This window comes from Amphiprion ocellaris, chromosome 3 (genome assembly GCF_022539595.1).
Source record: "Amphiprion ocellaris isolate individual 3 ecotype Okinawa chromosome 3, ASM2253959v1, whole genome shotgun sequence".
NCBI lineage: Eukaryota > Metazoa > Chordata > Actinopteri > Pomacentridae > Amphiprion > Amphiprion ocellaris.
The window spans coordinates 7060078-7079996 of NC_072768.1; positions in this window are offsets into that span (position 1 = coordinate 7060078).

Here is a 19919-nt window from a genome sequence, read left to right on the forward strand (position 1 = left end):
ACCATAAATACGTATACTGCAGCAACTTCTCTGCTGTTAAAAAAAAAAAAAGACTGCTAAATAGCTTCAAAGACCTTTTTGGTGCCTGCGCTTCCTCTCCTCACTCTTTCCTCCTCTTCCAACGTTCTCCCGCTGCCTCTCTTCTCTTCATACCCAATAAAAAGCTGCAAGCAAAATGCATCTCCCCCCTTGTCCGGCCCTGTCCATGCAGCTGGCAGCCATTTCCCTGTTTGTTTATGCAGTGTTCTCCTTGTCTGTCAGATGATGCAGTGTGGTTGGAGTGCAAAGAAAAAAAAAGGGGGGGAGGACGGAGGTGTGCGGTGAAACAGGCGAGCAAGCAAGCCTTGCACTTCCTATCTCGGCCGAGCCCACGATGACTGTAAGCAGCACCAGATTTATAGGGATCTATGCCTATGTGTGCTGAAACAAGATGCATAATGTAATGCGTCGCACGTTGTGTAATTGCAGAGAGAGAGAGAGAGAGGGGAGGGGGGAACATGTGCGTGCAAGACGGCAAGAAAGCTCTGAAAGGACGAGGAGTGAGAGAGCAGATGGAGATGAAGGGAGAAAGTGAAGACAGTGAAGTGAGAGTGAAAAAGAGATGACATCACTAAGAAAATGCTGAGCTGGATTTAAGGGCTACTGGATGCAAGAGGTCTGATCCCACAGTGCACCATCCCTCTCTCTCTCTCTCTCTCTCTCTGTCTCTCTCTCTCTCTCTCTCTCTCTCTCTCTCTCTCTCTCTCTCTCTCTCTCTCTCTCTCGCTTGAAATGTACAGTGCAAGTTGTGTTCCCATCTCTACATGGTTAGTTAATGGAAGGGGGGCTGAATATTTTAAACAGCTCTTCCCTCTCCTCCTTCCCCTCCATACTCCTCTCTCTCTCCTCTCTCCTCTCTCTCCCTCTCCCCCTCTCCTCCCTTTTTTTTTGTTCAGTTGTGCATTAGTCAAGTGCACACATGACCCTGTTTCTGCTACTGCAGTCCACATTTGGAATAAGCATGACATCATGTTGTATTTTTGGGATGAGTGGCGGTATAGTGAGTGTCCTCCCGGCCTCTCTATAGCCTCCCTAGGGGGCAGATCTCCTCCTTTGCTGGCTGTTGTAACCGGCCTCCTCTTGCAGCGGGAAATCTTCGCCTACAGATGCTCCACTGCATCCTGTAGCTGTTAAGGAATTTAGATCTCGCAGTAAGGCTGCTGATAAGGTCATTTTATCTCATCTCTATGTGCTGATTGTGGCTGTGCTGACTGCGCAGAAAGAGAGAGCTTCATATAGACTACACTCGTAACAAAAGAGGAAAGCTGCATTCACACAACTCGATGCCAACTGTCTGTAAAATTGCACACGCTCATAGCTGTACAGTTACTACCCCTAGCAGCCTCTTGTTCCGACGCACAGACTCCCACACACTCACACTTGTGTTCACTAAGACAACCGGGGTTGCCTGCTGAGGATTCTGACGGCCTCTCTTGGACTAGCGCCATACACATTCCTCCTTCCCCAGGTTGCCATTGGTTCATCTGAGCTCAGCCTGTGCACTCTGTCACCCCATAAGTGTGTGCATATATGTGCATGTGTGTGGGTGTGTGTGCGGGTGTGTTTTTCCACTGTGAGTCCATGTACTATACGTACCCTTACGTAAAAAAAAAAGAAAAAATGCTAACATCTTCCGTTTTTCCGAGAATGAACAAAACACGCAGACACACACGATGCCTGTGTTCTTGGCTCCTTGTGTACCAGTCGCACTAGCAGAGTGTGTACCCTGATATGGCCCCTCAGTATACGGTCATACTGTACTCACATCTATACACTTGTTGGCGCAGAGCCAGGAGCAACAACTGAGGGAGTAGACTGTAGAAAACATGTGGACGGGCTGTTTATTGTTGCTTGGATTACAAGAAATCAGCATGCATTACAAATGAACAAGTAGTTTCTAATATCGACAAGGCCTGACAGATGAGCTCCTGTTGCAGAAAACGTGGATTTCTTGTGAGCAAAATGAAATCCCGTCTTTACAATGCAATAAATCATGTCGACAAAAACAAAAAAAAGACATCAATGGACACTCAGGCTTGAAAAGAATCAGATTTAATTCAAAGCATAATGTAATGTACATTCTGAGATATATTTGGTTCTTTAAAATGAGTGACTGTATTTAAATGCAGTTTTAAAGTAATTTATTTGATCACCATTGTGACAGTATTCAGATTCCTTACCAAATAAAAGAATTAATACCAAACTATAAAACGACTCAGTAAAAGTCCTGCATTCACTTAAGTAAAATTGCAGAAATTTTAAACCAAAATGTTTTTTACGTGTCCAAAGCATACAAAGTGTAAAGTAAATGTACATTATAATACATCCTAGAGTTAGATTATTATATTATAATATTTTTGTCCTAAAAATGATTTTAATAACAACACTTCAAAGTAAAACCAATTTTAACAAGAAAAGCACTCAGAGAGTGCAGTACTCTTTGTATCATTTCCGACGGATGAAATCTTTCATAAAAAATGATCTTGAACTGAGCACAGGTGTGTGTTATGCATGTGTACGTTCCGACTCGTGTAACCTAAATATGTAGCAGGCGGCGGGAATTGAAGGGACTCAGGAACACCCCCACAACTTCATCAATTGTTCATTGTATCATTTCCGACGGATAAGTCTGCAGCCGTCAATTTGTAATAGGATCTCAATCATGTGATCGTCAGCAGGCAGCTGGCGTAGCGTTCACTTGTTGTCATAGTTACAGTAACGCCGTGCCGCTATCTCACAGTGATACAGAAATCGGTGGATCCAAACTATAAGCCACATTACTGCCAAAATCTAATAAGGTGGCCCTTGTGTCATTTCTGACCTTTCCTGAAAATTTCATCCAAACCTGTTAGTCTGTTTTTGAGTAATGTTGTACACAGACGGATTCACGTACGATTATCGTCACATACCTCCGTCGTGTTCCTTGGTGGAGTAACTATGAAAAAATGTGGATGGGTTGTCAAATCTCTAATACAATGCATCCTATTTTAGAAATAAATATAAAATGATGATATTTAGTGGAGTTTACATAAAATGTTGCATTGAATTCTAAGAAAAAGAACTTTCATTTGCATTCTACCACTTGTGATAAGATAAAATATTTCAGATGGAGATGTTGTACTTTTATATGTTGCTAAATTGGTTTGATAGCTATGTAGAAATTCCAGACTGTTTTGTAGATTAAAGATGCAGTAATCTTTAATCCTCTTTCAATTTAACTAACCAACAGGATATAAAGTAGTTATGATCCCCTCCACTCCAACTATCTGCTCTACTAAAACTCTTGCTACACATGATGTTCTACATTAGTCCTATTATATGCTACCATTCAGTACAGCGAAGGCATTTAGTTAATAATACTTTCTATCGTGGTATTTCTATGTATATAGTCACAAATATGGACCGTTATTCCACAGCTATTTGTAGAATGTCAATTTCTTGTCCTGCTCTGGTTCTTCTGAAGCATCTTATTACTTCTGTTTGTCCCCTGGCTTTCAGTGGAACGCAAAGGCAAAGCCAGCCCTGTACTGGCTTATAGTGCTTTCCTGCTGTTTTTTGATGTTGTGCTCCTCCAGAGATCCTTCCCTTCTTTGCCTGTCATGACATCAATTAGGATAAATTAGAAGATGGCACATGCCAGCTGCTGAAACTAAAACTGCCGGCCCTGGCAGGGTATTTTGATCTGTGTTTGCACTGAAAGATTTGTTTGTGTTGGCAAAGAGGTGTTTTTTTTAGTATGTGTGTGTGTGTGTTATAGTTTTTGTGAGACTTATGCCCAGCTGTCTGTCTGACAGGGAAGAATTTCTCCTGATATTCCATTTCAGCTTATCTGCTGTCAACACAATACATCTCGACCGACTGGGTGGTCTCTGTCTCTGCCACCTGTCCAACACTTATATTTGTATTTTAGACAAATTAATAACAGTGATACAGATACAAGAAGAGCACAGGAAGGGAATGCTGTTGGTTTGGTGTCTGTGTGTTTCACAGAAAGAAAGAATGAGAGAAAAAGAGTGGTTCAAATGGGTTCAGTTCATCGGAAATCAACTGGGGCCTGGCCACCCATCTGGACTACAGAGCACCGAGCCCTGGTCTGCACAAATACACATATGTGCACTTGTCAGTGAACCCCTAGCTGGTGGAATCATACTGGCCGGAGGCTTTGCCAAGTCAATAACACAGACTGATCCCTGATGCTGAACTTGCTGGAAGTGCCGGCTGGTCTCGGTGCCTCATGTACCTGCTCAGCGCTCCAGCTGCTGCCTGGCTGAACTGAGATCAGTGGGTCTCTCTCTCCTGTTCGCTTGCCCACAGGTCACTAAGACTTGAAACATGGTCCAGAGGAGAACAGAGGAGAACAGAGGAGAACAGAGGAGAGCAGAGATCATGGGAACAATGAGCCTCAGTGATTGGGTGAATTCATTTCCTCCAAGCGACGAAATCTTTTGTACTTAAACAGAATTTTCTTCTCATCACTCTGGGGTCATTAATCCCTTTGCGTCGCTGTAGGAGCAGAGCCTTGAGGTTAATTATCCGACATCCTGATAGAGACGAAGCATAATGTGATGGGTGTGGCGGCGATGGTGTGTGTGTGTGTGTGTGTGTGTGTGTGTGTGTGTGTGTGCGTGCGTGCGTGCGTGCGTGCGTGCGTGCGTGCGTGCGTGCGTGCGTGCGTGCGTGCGTGCGTGCGTGCGTGTGTGTGTGTAGGGCCCAACACAGTCCATGCTAATAAGATGCATCCCAAATGGGAGATTCTTTAAGGTCTGAGAATGTTGTGGTTTACATTATGACACTGATCTGAGGCCCCGCCTTAACTCTCATTGTCAGAAAGACATTGGTGGTGGAGCTGCAAAAACACTGACTGGAGTTTAGTACCCCTATTATTTACACACCAACAGAGTTGCACAAACACATTCTCGGACTTGTACATCTCTGGTCATTCACATTGAGAGTGTTTATGGCTGACATTCAAAGGAGGGTGAAAGTACGGCAGAGCAGCGAGCGGCTGAGGAGCGCGGTTAGGAAAATATTTGAGAAGGTGAACTGGTGAGAGACAGTGGGACAGACAGAAAAATAGAGTGAGATTTAGAAGCTATTGGTCTTGGTTTGTGGAGGATTAAAAAGGGGTGGATGGCGTAAGACAATTCATCTAACTCGTTCTAACTCATCTCTGGTCTAAATGGCTGCTGGCCACTGGCTCTGACTGAGAAACGTCTTCTCTCCTGTCTTACATCTCGTTTCACTTCCAGCCCTCAGCTGCGCAGCACTTACGTCAGAGAATGCCACTGTTAGCCAACACTTAGCCAACATAATGACAGAACTGCTCACCCAGCCAAACATAGATCAGCCTTTTCTGGCTTGATTTCAACCAGCACGGGGTGGACTTTTGTAGCCTGGATTCACTCGACAGGGTTTGACTCTCCTGGCCTTCGTTTGACCATCAGGGGTTGATTAGAGTGGCTTGGGTTGAGTAGACACTGAGCTTGAGGAGTATGTCCTCGCTGGCACAGGTTCAACAAAGGGTACTCAGCTAGTGCGACCTGGATTTGACTGTCTGGCTGCCGCTAATGTGACCTAGGTTCAGTAGACAGAGCTTGACTTGTATGGCCTGAGTTCATCAGATGGAGTCCAACTTTTCTGGTCCGAGCTTGTCAGACGGGTCTCAACTAGTGTGGCCTTGGCGGATACAGGGCCTCTGGGTGATTGAGGATGTGTTTGTTTCCCAGGCAGCAAGCAGGCAAGGTGGCGGCATTGCTTCTGCACAGCCGAGGACTTGGTGTGGGGGCAAGGGAGCCAAAACAAACTACTGTGATTGCCTCCCATATGCCCTCCTGACCTCAGTGTTTCAATTGCCAGGCAAAGAGGAGGAAAAGGGGGCGAGGTGGAGGGGGAGGAGGTGGTTCAGAGAGGCGAGGAGAGCAGGATGGGGGTATGAGAGGTTGTGGTTGAGGTTTGAGATGCGAAGGGGAGGCGTGGGGGGCTGCTGGTGGCAGGAGAGGTCACTTGAGTACTTCACAGAGAAGACTGCCTCACGACCCTTAACCTGATTAAACCACGTCCCTCAGTGTACATGTACACAGTAGAGACGCAAAATATAATCCATATCTAAGCACTGCCACATCATTTAGATAGAATTATTGATGATAACATAATAATTGATTGTGCAGCGAAATTGAGAGAGGCAAAGCAGGACAACAAAAGAGGAAAAAAGGGGAAGAAATAAAGTGAGAAATGGACAGGGAGTGAGAGAAAGGGAGTCTTGTCGTCTGAGAGGTGGTGTGGTTCGGGTTAGGTTGTGGTTGAAGCCTTGAGAGAGCGGGAGGGGAGAGAGTGGGAGGCGCAGGGGGCGAGCAAGGCAGTGCATACCCGCAGCATTCAAATGGAGCTCCCATTGGGAGGTTTTACGCTTCAAAATGGTTTCCTGTGACGTGGATTGTGTGTTTGATTTGAGCTTTGAGGGGTTTGTGTTATTCTCGGGAGGGGAGAATCTAGCACGCTCTCATTTCCGCACTACCAACAGCCAGCAGAAAGTTGGCAAGCCGAAACAGAGGGATTGTAAAGACAGATTTTTCTCTCCCTCCTCGTACGAGCCACATTTTTTCTGCTTTCACTTTTTTTTTTGCCATGTTTTTCTGCTGAGCCTGCTCCAGGACTTAGGCTGCATATTGATGGATTGTTCTTAATAATTGGACCTCCTCAGGCCCGTGTCCTTCCATGGTTTTTCCCAGGCCGCCGGATTTTTCTGCTGATCATGAAATGCGCAGAAAAATGTGTTTATATTCAGACGTGTGCCCACATTTGCACCCTGACACACATGTGCATGCCTACAAAATAAGAAAAAAAAACCAAATGTACAAGCAAGTTTGCACGTATACAAGTACGCATGCTGTCAAACACATGCTTTGGAACTAATTGCAAACAATGGATGCCAGCTGGGCAGTAGGTGTAGCAGGCAGCACAAATGGGTCCAGGTTGATTGTTTTTTCAACTGGTTTGGAGGAGAAGGGAAGAGAAGGAATGGCAGACAAGTGAATGAGGAAAAAGCACAGGAGAGAGAATCGGTAATAGGTCAAAAGGAAGTCACCTCTAGGACCCTACCAGCCAGTCATACAAACCATCAGCAAGCCCACTATTCTGCCAACTACTGTACTTCACAGAGCCAAGAAAATGACAAAAATCAGCAGTGGATGTGTTTGTGTTGGGGGAATATCCGTGGAACCCCACTCTCTCTTTCCTGATCAGCAGTTTTCTCTTTCTCTCTTTCACGTTCCCTCTCTCCCTCTCTGCCTTTTCCCCTCTCGCCGTCTTTATTTTCTTACTGTACACACTGTACTGTATATGCACTCCGCTCGTGTAAGAGGACAATTATCGTAACAGCGTTTCTACTGTGTGGCGCACATGGAAAAGCTAACTGCTACGGGCCAATTTTCTTCCTTGGAGTTATGTAAATAGTTTCGATGAAATGAACGGGCTTTCCCCAAAATGCGGGGGACGTAGCGAGGTCTGAGGGGTTCCACTGCCATCCCAGTCCCCACCCTCTGCCTCAGTAACCCCTTTGTCAAACATGTTGGCAGGTGTAGTTTCCCTCACAGTTATGTATTTACATAGTAACATGTTGTAGTACATGGCCATCAATTACATGCTTCAGGGACTTTACCTGTGTAGAAGATATGTCTATCAAAGTATTTGATAAGTGTGATACACTTTGTGAAACTTCACTGCAAAGTGCATCATTCATTGTGCATCAGTTCATGCTTCTGATAAAGACAGTATGTGCCCTTGGCCAGAGGATTTTGGTTTCTAGATCTTGAATTAATGTGTCAGTGCCACTGGAGTTTCTGTTGTTATATCAAAGAATAGAACGTTTAACTTAGTCCATACCTATTAAAATTGGTCCCCTATACTCCTTCATATGCACAAACTTTAACTCTGTGAACTCCAAGTAGTTTCTGGATTATTTTTGTTCCTGTCACATTTTTATTCACTCTGTGGATTATGAAATCGTGCACCTCTCTGGAAACACCATGGTTTGAAGTAGATTATCTATCTGTCTGTCTATCTATCTATCTATCTATCTATCTATCTATCTATCTATCTATCTATCTATCTATCTATCTATCTATCTATCTATCTATCTATCTATCTATCTATATATATATATATATATATATATATATATATAGCAAGAGGGTTTTCTAATCGTCAGTTATCCTTTCAACACCATTAGCTAACACAATGTAGCATTAGAACACAGGAGTGAAGGTTTCTGGAAATGTTCCTCTGTACCTCTATGGAGATATTCCATTAAAAATCCGCTGTTTCCAGCTGGAATAGTCATTTACCACATCAACATACACTACTGTATTTTTCAAAATACCTGCAGGTATTGCCACTACTGGATACTATAGATATTTACTAGCTACATTTTAAATTTGTTTCCATATGTAGGTCCTTTGTCTGTGTAAACTTAGCCGGCAGTACAGTCAGAAAGTCAAAAATTTTCAGTCGTGGCTCATTATTTGTCAAGAGAAGCAGAGTTTTGATATTTTTTTTTTTTTTAGGATGTAGTTAATGTGGATGGTTAATATTTTTAAGTCATTTTTTAAAAAATGAGATGGAAGTAATTTTTAAATTTAAAATACAATGATTTTTAATGATTTTTATTGTGTATTCTGCAAATGTTTACCTTAATATTTACAGACAGAAATATAGCCCATTAGTCATTGGTGTTTATGATTTGAAATTTATGAGCATCCAAGTGTGAATTTTGTACTCACAGGTTTGTAAATGTGACGTACATGTACAAGCATGTATATTTGGCGTGTTTTGCATGCGTGTTTGTCTGTTCTGTGTGTTTCCCCACACACTGTCCACGTTTGTATGTTTAGAATAGAATAGAATAGCTTTATTGTCATCATACATGGGAGCACCAGTGAGACAGACCACATCTCCCTGCGTTCTTGCTAGATAGTCTCCAACATCTCCATGTGGCCTCTTGTGGTGGTTGATGGTAAACTAAAGGAAGCGAGCAGAGATGACAGAGATGTTCCGAGGAAAGACAAAAGAAAAAGAACATTCTCTGGCTCATCTCCCATCCCACCCTTCAGCAAATTGGTTGCTGATTGTCCACAGACATTGTTGTTGGTGCTCCCCTGTACCAATAAAGCCCAGCGTAGAGCCAAGCAGGGGCCCTCCAGGTCTTGTTATTGTTACAGGAGTACGTTTTGGCGAGGACTCCTGTTCTCAGCACGAAAAACAACAATAACAACATCAGCGCACAACCCTGGGAGCTGGACCCAAGTCAGAGGCAGGCCGAGGGAGGGTGGATGCCCCGTTAATGTGCGTTCAAATCCAACACTTCATCTGCGGTCCTGAAGTGACTGGAACTGCTGTTGGCGCCTTAAGTGTACAGCTAGCGAAACATCCTGGCAAGTCTCGCCACTCAAAACCAGTTAAGAATACATGTGCACTCAGGTCTGAGCATCAGCAAACCCTCCCCTTCGCTCTTTCCTGTGCATGGATCGGCAGAGAGGGAACCAGAGAGGGAGAGATTCCTGGGTCTCCTGAAGACAAACAAAAGGAAAAGGAATCCACACAAGTCTCAAAACAAAATAGTGGGGAGTTTACACAGAGACCACACAACAGCATCACAGTGCTCTAATGTATTTGTAATTAAAAAGTTTGCTCTGCGATGTCCTCACCCAGACAACATCAGATCCATCTTGCTCCGGCCTTGTTATGATCATGGCCTGTTTTTTTTTTCCCTCTTCTTTCTCCTTCTGTTCTCAGTTGTTGTTTCTGTAACATAATATTTGTTTGTGTGTGCGAAAGATCCCTCTGGTGTGTTGATGACATCTTGAGAAGGCAGCCCATGACCCACTAAAAGATCCACAAAAGAGGGACTCTATTATATTTTTTGACCTCACTCTCCGTCCGTCTCCAAGTTTTCAAACAGGCTTACATAATGGCACGAAACTCCAATCGTGCTTTGATCGTATTTCAGTGTATATGTAGTCTACATACATCCCTGGCCCAGTTATTGGGTTACATTATGGATCCATTACATTACATTATTACATTCACCTTTAAAATGCTTTTTTTCTGACGGCTTTTCTGTACTCTGCGGTTACCTCCAAAGGCAGGAGAGTAGACATGGAGAGAAAGAAGAAGAAAAAAAAAGATGAAGAGATAGATGGAGAGAGTTAAAGGGCAGAGGAGGGCTCAGGTGACTCAGCTTTCCCCCTGGAAGCAGAGCGAAGGGGAGCTGTGGGTTTGAACCCCCCCAAAGTTTTACTAGAACACAAGCTTTTTAACAGGAGGGAAAAACAATGTTATAGCTGCTTCCTGCACCACCGAGTGTTCTCCACCAGTAAATATAACAGGGATTGGGTCATAATGTTATGGTCTGGCATCAGGTGAATACAGTGGGGGTTTTTTTCTTCCCTCAGCCACACACCACCCCTCCTCTTCTTCTTCTTCTTCTGCTCTTTTCCATGTGGAGGAATAGGCCCCAGTGTTAAAGAAATATCAGTCATCGGCGTTGTTATTGCGCACTCACTTGCTCCATCTGCTACCCTGGCAGTCAAACGCACTCTTTGTGTGAGTGGACACGGTGGCTGCTCTCCCTCTCACTCACTCCCCTCTTTCTCTCTGTTTCCTTTTGTGCCTGTTAAATGCTACTTATTATTTCCCAACAAGGCGGGTTGCTTGGAGGAAAGTCTGATGTAAAGGAACCAGTTTACCTACTTACTGTCAGGAGTGTGTGCTCTGTGGTCACGCGTGTGCAGCTGAGAAGATGTGTTTGTTATCTGTTGCTAATGCATGACAATGTACATTTCCATATGGTGTGGATTTATGTGTGGATTTATGTGTGGAAGTGTGCGCTAATGTACAGCTTGTGCGCCAGTTTTGTGATACAAAGGAGCACTGTCAGGTTGGGCAGTATGAATTAGGTTGCAGGGCAGCTGAGTGTGTGACAGTAGCAGTAAAAACAAATAGAAGTTCTCCACTCTGGAAAAATCTAACGCTATGAAAATGGCAACTATGGCAATGATGGGAACTGATCCATGTTGAGTTTCCAAACTGTGTTGCGTTTGGCCGGGGAGGAAAATGGCAAAGGGGTACAATAACATGAATATATCTGTAAGGGGATACTTGCATACGTAGGGTTTTATACTGTAAGTGTGTGATTTCGGAACACATGCTTGTGTGCATGGCTTACATTATGTACCACGGCTGTAATTTGCAATGCATTCCTATCAAAAGGTATGCATTGTGTCTCTGTGTGTGTGCGCAGCTACGAGTCTTCTGAGGTGAAATTCAATCTATTTCTGAGGTCTCAGCGGCGGATTTGTACTGTGACAGGTCAATGAACAGCAAAGCATTCCAAAGCATCTTGACATGCAAATGCTCCAGTGGATTAGAAATAGGTTCTTGTTCAGTGAGGGTTTTGTTGGTTCAGTGTACCCTCCAGGTAGATTCTATCACGGGATCCATTTTCATACGCCTTTCCCATTTCAAAAATCCTCCATCCATACATATATAAATCCATTGGAGCAGACATTAAACATTACACAATACTGTGCTGGACCATTAGCCTGCAGATATACGACTTGTTTTGCAGGCGGGTGACAGGATGTAGTACCCTGATTAATCATAGATAAACAGCTAAGTAAATGAATGGATGGCGTGTGTAAATTTCCTGTCCACCATATGCAACGGATCACTCGCACACCGCCTCGTGTAATTGTTTGGGATTAGATGGACTATGGCATGGAGCTGGCTGGGGGTTGTTTGTGTACATCTGTTTTTGTGTCGGTTTGCGTGTCGGTTTGCGTGTGTGTGTGTGTGTGTGTGTGTGTGTGTGTGTGTGTGCAGTGTGGAGTAGGTAACGGGACTCAGCCCACAGGGTCGTTTTCCTTCGGTCAGACAGACAGTCATCATTGGATCCACGTTATCTCATGTCTGAAGCTTCCAGATGAGAGCTGAGCAGGCAGCAAACACATTCGGCCGGCCTGAGTCATACTGTGCATGTGTGTGCGCTTGTTTGTCTATCTTTGTGAGGGCCAGATGGAGTTTGTGGGAAATTAGAACGCTTTGCAAACCTTCAAAGGCCTGTTTGAGGGTTAAGATTTTGGTTTTAGGGTTGAAACAGGTTTAGGTGAGGGTTAAGGTTAACCATTTAGTGGTTAAGTTTCAAGTAAGTGTGCAGGCAATGCAGCGATGTCAGTGAGAGTCTTCACAAAGATAGAAGTATGAATGTGCCTGTTTTTGTGTGTGTGTGTGTGTGTGCGTGCGTGCGTGTGCGTGTGTATTTCAGCTACTAAAATACCCCGCATATCCTTTGCCTTAAACACGCTGACCTCATCCACGGAGGGGTCTAATAAATTCACTGCAGGTGATGAGTGCAGAACTGCACTCTAAAACAGCAACGCTCGAAAACAACTTTGCCCTTTGGTTTCATTGCATCAAAGGCAAAAATGGTAAACTCCCCTGTTCAGTTCTCGCCTTTAGTGCCAATTAGCTGCCTATTTATTGCGCTCCTCTAAGCCTCAAAGAGGGTGAGAGAAAGGCTCTATATTGTCCCGGGAGCAAGGTCACTGCGTCTTTTCAAACAACACATAGCAAGTATGTTTTAAATATTTAAAGGGTTATTATTTATTTGTTTCTGACACTGCACTAAATTTAATTTAACAGCCCGAGGCCACTGGAAGGTGAAACTCCAAAGTAAGCTGACAGGGTTTTAAAGATAATATTGTGTTAGAAAACATTCGCCTACTTACTCACCAATTAGAGAAGGAGAAACAGTATTATGCCCCTGGAGCGCTATTAATCCTTTTTGGTCTGTTTTTGTCCCCACCAGCTTTGTGGAATATTTCTTTTTTTTTTTTTTTTTTTTTTAAGCTCCTAGATGTTCAGCTTTATTGCCACTGGTTACTAATGAGAGATGCAGGTTTGTCAGACCTTGTTTGCAGAAAAAGCTTGCACATTGAACCTATTTTCATTACTTTTCATGACCTACAGTCCCTTGAATACGCTGGCCTCTTATTTGTCCTGCAACACTTACTGTCCACTGATGTGCAGCACTTTTCAAATTTATGCTGCTGTTTACTGCAATGCACTAAAAGTCACATTTTTTTCTACAGTGGAACCTACTTGGCAATCAAACTGGGGTTTTTTTTGTATCTGCACTGGAGCCGTAACCTCTCACAGGTTAATCTCAGTTTGTCACTAAACTCTGCAGTACAGAATCAAAGAAAATCTAAGAAGTCATTATCATTTCCACGAAAAATAACTCTCCTTTTATCCACTCCAAAGTTTCCCCTCTTTTACTCTTCATTTGTTTCAAGGGAGTCAGTTAAATTGCATTTAATTAAATTAATTCCCATCCCTGTAATGTCTAGAAGCATTCTGTCTGGTAATCTAGTAATAAAGTTCTTGGACGGCAACAAGGAACCCATTCATGAGAAAATCAGCCACATCCAACCCAGACTTGAAACAACAATTAATAATAATTAATGTGATTTAAAGGGAATAAAGGATGTACATTTCAAGCTATACAGAGAACACTGATTTTTCTAATAAAAATAAATGAATTAATAAATAATAATTTATTGGCTACAGTAGAAGAAATGATGGCAACACGTAGATAAATTGAGTTTAAAAACTTCTCCTCACTCTGGGCACCACACAGTCAGACCGACCACTATTTATAGAGCGATGTCTGTCCTCCTCCAGGCCTCCTACACTATGGCAGCCAGGTTGTATTCTGTTTGTACGTACGTGCGTGTGTGTGTGTGTGTGTGTGAGTGAGTGTGTGTGTCTGTGTCCACATGAGAGAGAGTATGTTCGTGTGAGTTGTGGGAAGCCCTGGCAGAGAGGAGTGGAGTGTTTGGGAAGTTGCCATTAAGACACAAAGCAGAGACGTCCAAGGTGGACTAATGACCTTACATGGATCTGTGTTTGGCAGAACTTTCTAAAATGTGGGGTGGGACCGCCACATATACATACACACAAACACGTACACACAAGTCAGATCTTTGACAGGTTTAATAGTAGAGCTGGGGAGGGCTCTCAGGGGCTTCAGTGTTTGGTTTTGCGGCCTTGATCACTCTGTCTCCTCATGTGAACTTGACTGTAGCGCAGACCACCATTCAGTGGGCTTCCATTTATCAAGTAAAATACTAACAAGTTATACAGAGAGCATTTTTAATTTACCCAATGAAGTACATGTCGGCTGTAGAGTTACATTAAATTGAGAGGCTGACGAAAACTTTTGGCACACGCTTCATTTGTTAAATCAGTTTTTTGGCACTGACTTTCTGAATGGCCCTGTGTAACCCTTACATGCAGGGTATTCTTGACTGATGTGGCCCATTAGGTGTGGAATGAGATTATTAGCTCTTGTGTATAATGTGGTATATTTGTATATGATAGTGAATGTGTGTGTGTGATATAGAGCAAATGGATAGTGCATCAGTCATGTGGATACAGTATGTTTCATCTCAGGATCTGGGTAAAAGTTCACAAAAGCTCAAGAGGATTTTTTTTACTTCGCATGAATGTTGAGTTTTGCTCCGTTCATCCTTGTGTGTCAGCGGGGTGTTTTAACATATTAGATTACTGTATATGTCCATCATTCCTGTAGGTCAGGGGTGTCAAACTTATTTTAGTTCAGGGGCCACATTCGGCTCAATTTGATCTCAGTAAAATCCAGTAAAATCATAACATACTAACCGATGAATAACGACAAACTCCAAAATTTTCCTTTGTTTTAGTGCAAAAATTACATTCTGAAAATGTTCGTATTTAATGAACTATCTTTCTACAAAGCATTATGAACAACCTGAAGTTTCTTAAGAAAAATAAATTCAATTTCTATAACATTATGCCTCAGTTTATTTACACATTACAACTTACAGATCACAGAGTGTCTACAAAGACACAAACATTTAGTCACAGGTATCTGGAACTGAATGATATAGTATTTTACTTTATGATCAAAACGACAAAAAAGACAAAAAACAACAAAAACAAGACAAAGAATTACAAACATGAGACACAAAATGGCAAAAAATGAGACAAACGACACGAAAAAATACGCCAAAAATGCTACACAAAACAACGAATAAAGCAAAACACAAAATGACAAAAATAAGACAAAAAATACAAGCGAGACAAAACGGAAATGACAAAAGCAGGAAAAATGACAAAAATATGAGACGAACAAAAATCTGACAAAAAAAGACAAAAACAAGATAAAATATTAGAAAAACGGGACAAAAGAACAATGAACAATCTAGTATTTCACTTTATGATCAAAACAAGTTGTCATGGTCTAGAAATTATTTTAAATTTATAATTTTACAAATTTACAGTTTGCAGTTCAGGTCTTCTCTGTAATTTTTACACTTTACAAAGTCATCCCGCGGGCCGGATTAGACCCTCTGGCGGGCCGGTTTTGGCCTCTGGGACGTATGTTTGACACCCCTGCTGTAGGTGTTTTGTTTTAAATCCTAAATCCTATGTAATTCACTGATTCAGGACGTGACTTGATGATGTGATAGCACCAAACAGGATGAGCTTCCTTGTGCTTCTGTGTGTGTTTTTGCCTTTGCAGCATGGCACCTCGGTTATTCCGGCGCACTGAAATAAATGAGGAAGCCTATGCCTTTTTTTCCCCATTGTCAGACTTCTTGCATGCAGAATATTAAAGAGGATTTCCGCTTTGCAGATATTTCTTTTGGTATAGGGTGGCCCAGAGGTTAGAGGCCCACCCTGAACCCAGCTGCGTCCGCTCTCCTCCTCTCCCTCCCTGGGCATGCTCTCCAGGATGCAAACCCTGACACAAACCTGCCTGTTATTCGGGATATACTTTTGTCAGCCGCCGGGTCACTGAGGTTCCAGAATGAGACAGGATGTGTTTTTGTCCACTCTTTTTTTTTTTTTTTTTTAAAGCCTGATGTGTTTTTCAGGAGTTGTGTTTTTTTGCTCCAGCCTGTTGTTTGGCTTTCCAGGATTGTCTTTTTTTTCTAATATAGATCTACTGTGAAGTGAGGTGCTGAGTTTTCCAAAAGGATGTGTTTACCAGTTCAAGGCTCTGGATTGTCACGTACTTGCTGTGAAATGAAACGCCGCTGCAACGACTGAGTATGGAATTTATTTTTGTGACTTTCTGCCATGCCACTGTGTATCCTGTCTGAAGCTGTGTCAAAGGTTGAATGGAAAATCACGCACGTAAAAGTTGCTGAGTTCATGTTGCCACTATTAAGCACTTAGTGTCCAACCTGCTCATATTCCCCCGGCCTTGACAGGTTCTCCTTCCTGAGTCGCTTATATGCACTGACCTTCAAAATGTTTTCAGGACTGCACAGTCACACCCTGTCCCCCAGCTAAAAACTAAAATCTCATCTCTGCAATGGAAAACACCAATGCTAATGCATTTACTTCTGCCTACACATAGGTTACACTTACCAAGTTCTTTCACAGGTTATCCAGTAAGTTCTGAGTTTAAAATGAATGCACAGCTGCACTTGGAACATTGAGAGAGCACAGATGTGATAAAGGGATGAACAACCTTCTCTCACCTGCAAAATGTTGTCTAAATCAGGAACATCCTGTCTCTTAATGATGCTGAACAAGTAGTTCCTTAATTTGTTACGTCTCAGCTGGACTATTGTAATTCTTTACTATCAGGATGTTCCAATGACTCTGAAAAACCTCCAGTTGATTCAAACAGCACTGACAGAAACTAGTCTTTATATTCCTCCCATATTAGCTTCTCTTTATTGGTTTCCTGTCAAATCCAGGATAGAATTTAAAATCCTCCATCCATCTCCTCACTCAGAAAGCCCTTAATGACCAAGCTGCATCATATCGTAAAGATCTTATTGTAACAAATTATCTCAGTAGAGGGGTCAATATATAATTGCGGGACTTTTTGTAACATAGTTGACAGGTATCATAGCTGACATTTTTTGTTGTTTTCAATCCTTTTTTTTTTCAATCCTAAAATCAACATGGCCACCTATAACCAAACATCACATGGTATTTTTAAGAGAAACATTCTTCTAAATATTATGTATACAATTGAACAAAATTGAAATTGAAAGTTATTTATAAAGATATTGTAGTAAACCTGTTGACATGCGATAAATCCACACTTGACTCACACACTACTTTATATTAAATAACTAAGAAAGCCTTGGAGTCTTTTCTTCAGGAGGAAATGACATCATGTGGAGCAGGTCATGTGATCTGGAATTAACACACTTCCTTGAGAGGTGTTTTTGTTATGGGTAACTTAGTTGAAAGTGATTTCTCGGACACAGATGCGATTTGTTATTTTCCATATAAAATTTGATATATTGCCAAAAAACTCTCAACTTAATAAAAAGAACACAATCAAAACAATTTTTGAAACAGCTCATTTTATTATTGTTCAGCTAATTAGAAGGTGGTTGTTAAATTCGGACGGTTATTTAGTTGACATTTTAGTGATATAAAGTCATTTTTTATTAATAAATGATTATTTCAATAATAAATAATTATGGAATTTGTAAAGACATGAAAATAATGAACATAGAAAACTTTTTGTTTTTTTAACTTCTTAATAAAAATGTATGTAAGACATATCCCATGGACTTCAAAAGTCCCTCAATTATATATTGACCCAGAGCACTTTGCTTGTGGTTCCTTGAGTTTCCAAACCAGAATAGGAGGATGTGCGTTCAGTTATCAGGCTCATCTTCTGTTGAATTAGCTCCTAGTTTGGATTCAGTTAGCAGACACCTTCTTCACTTTAAAAATTAGGCATTAAACATTTCCTTTTCATAAAGACTGTAATTTGTTCTGACCGTCTCTTAGTTGTGTTGCTCTACCTGTAGGTTTCTGAGGAACTTTCCATGATACACTGAGCTCCTCTCCTCTCTTTTTCTCCAACATTTTTATACCATAATTGCATGCCACTACATTTATGTCTTCTCTGCTGTAGTTTGTATTTGGTCCTCGTAGAGCTACACAGTTCTGATCTGCGGTTACTGGCCTCACCAACCTTCCCAGTGTTTATTGTTTGTCTTTTTTCTACTTGTCATCCTGTTCTCTTTCCCCTTCACACTCACCCTGACCAGTCGAGGCAGACAGCTTCCCTCCCTACGCCTGGTTCTGCCGGGGGTTCCTTCTTGTCAAAGGTTTTTTTCTTGCCACTGTTGCCAATGAGCTTGCTGAAAAGAAATCTTTGAAAAATTTGAATGTTCTCTCTATAATATAGTATTTAAAGTATTTGCCTACTGTGTGAAGTGTCTTGATATGATTTACAGCATGTTCTGAATTGGCACTATGCACACAAAACTCAACTTAATTGAATTGAAGTTTTGAATTACACCAAATAAAACACACTAATCAAATAAATGCAAATATGAATTTGTGGGGAAAAAAAACATCCCTTTTACTCATGGCCAATAATGACATCACCTGACTTCCCTCTTAGCTCGTTTCTTGAACACTTCGACCACTAGAGGGCTTTGTGACTTGAACCTGCTGCTGTTGTTCCTCTTGGTAGATTAGTCTCACAAACTGACATGTGACCTTGGTCATGTGTGAAAATATTATAGAGTATATTTGACTGGGTTTATGTTCTTTTCACATAAAATAAGGCTTATAGAGCAATCAAGGAGGTATGTCATTTTTGGCCAGGTTAATAGAAAATAGAGTCGCAGTTTGGAAAGCCGTTCAAAGATATTTCATGTAGCAGACATAACTTTTTTTGGAACAAAATGATTAAACAAGATTTAAATGATTCTGGCAGCATATTTAGAACAGCAGTAAATGTTGTTAAATAACCTTCTGGGTTTTATCAAAGAGTGTCAGTTCAAATCAGAGAGGGTTTTTTCTGCTATAACATGTATTTAATGGTAATACATGGCAGGTGCAAACAGAGGTTTGTTGCTTGAGGCACTTTGAGCGAGGAGGCTGAAGTTATATCAGACTGGTTAAATCCGTGTTTTATTACAGCGTCAGTTAAAAGACAAAGATGAAAAATGTTTATTCAGTGATCATCCTGGTGGGTCTGTTAGCTCAGTGTCCCGTAGGACCTTTGTTGCATGCTCCCCCCCCTCCTCATCATCATCATCCCTGTCTTTCCATAAAGCATCCAGCGGAGGAAAAAAATGCCGGTAAAAATCAAAACCATAATGCAAGTGATTAGACTTTTCATCTTAATTGCGAAGTTTGACAAGACAAGAGGAACAGCCCCGCTCACTTACTCTAAATCAGGACCAGTTGTAGCGTTGTGGTGCTGATCTCGACACCAAAATAACCAACAGCTCCCGTCTTACGCGCACACAAACACGCCCACACTCGTGCAATACATCATGCCCAAGGGGGACACCCTGAGGAAAAAACATGTCTCTCCCTCCCCCGTCGGATGGTCAGTGTGACTGGGTAGTAGCGGGGGTTCATGGAGGGGGGGATCTGTGAGTTGTTTTTACAGGAACCACATGTTTCAGGGATGACTGGTGACTGCTGAGTATCTGTTAATGTAGCTCCCTTCTGACAGCAGCCTCCAGTTCCACATCAGAATCCAGTGACTTGTACTTTCCCTGATAAAGTCCTGCTTGTTTTTCCCAGGAAGCTCAAGGAAATTTTTTTTTTTCCAGTAAGCTGAGCCATAAGAGCTGAGCTGTACCTCTCTCGCTCTCTTTCATATAAGTTCCCAGTAACTCCTAAATACTTTCATGGGACCCCCATAAGCCACGCATTACAAGTAGATTTTACACAACGATTTAAGCACGTGTACGAACCTGGGAGAATTTAAAAGCCGACGTTTCTCCTTTTATGGCGTTTGTTCATGTTTAATGTGACGTTAATAAAAACAAATAAGA